Source organism: Rhinopithecus roxellana, chromosome 12, assembly GCF_007565055.1.
Source record: "Rhinopithecus roxellana isolate Shanxi Qingling chromosome 12, ASM756505v1, whole genome shotgun sequence".
Classification (NCBI taxonomy): Eukaryota; Metazoa; Chordata; class Mammalia; order Primates; family Cercopithecidae; genus Rhinopithecus; species Rhinopithecus roxellana.
In genome coordinates, this window is record NC_044560.1 from 89,775,318 (window position 1) to 89,777,665 (window position 2,348).

A 2,348-nucleotide genomic window follows, 5' to 3' on the forward strand; every position below is an offset into this window, starting at 1 on the left:
AAAGGTTTTCTTTTTTCCTCATTTTGAATCTCATTAAAAGATTATTGGTGGTTTTAATAAAAAGTAATAACAAAGTACTGTGGAAGTTATACCATGTGTACAAGTAAAATTTATTTATTTTATTATTTTTATTTATTTATTTTTATTTTTTGCATCGAAAAGCTTTATTTCCATTTGGTCCGAGGCTTGTTAGGGTAGTTAAGAAAGCTGCCTAGTGGCTGGAGGGAGAGGCTTAGGCAGAAGCCCTATTACTTTGCAAGGGACCCTTCAGAAGTCACTGGGCTCAGAAGGCTCTTAGTCATGCTTGAGAGTGAGCCTTTGGAAGAGATACCCGCCCAGCCCAGCCGCCAGGCCAGCCAGCCTGCCTGTGGAGGTTGGTCAGGTGGTCACCCATCTTCCTGATGAGCTTCGCTTCCTCATCTAGGAAGTGAGTCTCCAGGAAGTCACAGAGATGGGGGTCTGTGTGGGCAGAACCCAGGGCCTAAAGATCCAAAAGGGCCTGGTTCAGCTTTTTCTCCAAGGCCATGGCGGCTTTCATGGCATCTGGGGTTTTACTCCACTCATCTTCAGCTGGCTTCTTGATGTCCTGGAAGACAGCACGGCCCCCACGCTGGTTTTGCATCTTCAGGAGACGCTGGTAGCCCTCGCGCTTCTCCTTGGCCAATTCGCGGAAGAAGTGGCTCACGCCTTCCAGAGCCACAGCATCGTGGTCAAAATAGAAGCCCAGGGAGAGGTAAGTGTAGGAGGCCTGAAGGTACACATTTACCAGGCTGTTGACGGCTGCCTGCGCGTCGGTAGAATAATTCTGATGAATCCGGGAGCTCATGGTTGGTCGGCAAGAGGGAGCTAACCACAAAAACGGTGCTGGCAGGTCCCAGAAGCAGGAGATGGCCAAGAAGATGGTCCCGGAGGTTGCAAGTGGAGAGGAAATCGGAGGGCGGTCGGAGGCTGGAAGGAAGAGTCCCCGGATCTGTTCCCTCCAAACACTGTTGAAGCAAGAGACAGACCCGCGGGACCACCGAACTGCCCAAGTAAAATTTATTAAAGCTATAGCAAAAAAAGCAGGATGAGGGAAATGGGAGCATACTATTGTAAAGTTCTTACACTGTGTAAAGTGGTATATTATTTGAAATATTTGACTGTGATAAGATAAAGATGCATATATAAACCTTGGATTCACCACTTAAAACTATTAGGTTGGTGCAAAAGGGTGTGGCAAAAACCACAATTACTTTTGCACCAACCTAATACAACAAAGAGAAAATAAGCCAATACTGAAGATTAAAAAAGAAATTTTTTAAACTCATTTATTACAAAAGAATGCAAGGAAAGAGGGGGAAAAGGAACAAGGAACAAATGAGGAAATAAAAAAGAAATAGCAAGATGGTAGAGTTAAACCCATTTATATCAATAACTTTATTCAGTGTAAAGTTCTACGGCCAGGCACGGTGGCTCATGCCTCCCAGCACTTTGGGAGGCTAAGGCAGGTGGACCACTGGAGGTTAGGAATTTGAGACCAGTCTGGCCAATATGGTGAAACCCTGTCTCTACTAAATATACAAAAATTAGCTGGGTGTGGTGGCAGGCACCTGTAATCACAACTACTCGGGAGGCTGGGGCAGGAAAATCACTTGAATCCAGGAGGTGGAGGTTGCAGTGAGCTAAGATCACACCACTGCACTCCAGCCTCAATGACAGAGTAAGATTCCATCTCAAAAAAAAAAAAGGTCTAAACAGCCCAAAAGGCAGAGAGTGTCAGATGGGATCCAACTGTATGTCATCCACAAGAAACCAACTTTAAATATAAGGACACATATAGGTTAAAAGTGCAAGGATATAAAAAATACACCATGTTAACACTAATTCAAAAAATGTATATTTTCAGAAAAATCTCACACTTAGAGAATACACCACTCAACAACAGAAGAATACATATTCTTTTTAAGTTCACATGAAACATTCACCAAGATCATATTTGGGTACAAAATAAGTCTCCAACTTAATATGATTAAACTCATGCAAAGTATGCTTGCTGACTACAATTTAAACTAGAAGTCAGTAACAAAAAGACATCTTTTAACTGAAAATCCCTCAAATGTTTGAAAATTAAACAATACAGACGCCAGCCGAGACAGCACAGACGGACCAACCCATTGGGGTGTTTCACGAGTGTGAGAGGTAAGCGCCGTGGCCTGCATTTCCAGACCTGCCCTTCACCTGGTTCATGGCACCTTGTGAACCCCGCCCCTGCCACCTGCAAGTTGGTAACTGTGCTGCGCTCCTGTGCTGCGGCCTATGGCTGAACTGCCTGCGACGCCCTGCCTGCTGCTGCCCGACTGGCTGGCAAG

General features: G+C 44.8%; 1 pseudogene; it reads right to left on the reverse strand.

Annotated features, from left to right (window-relative positions):
* Positions 1–481: 481 nt before the first annotated feature.
* Positions 482–826, reverse strand: LOC104653637 (annotated as a pseudogene).
* Positions 827–2,348: the final 1,522 nt, after the last annotated feature.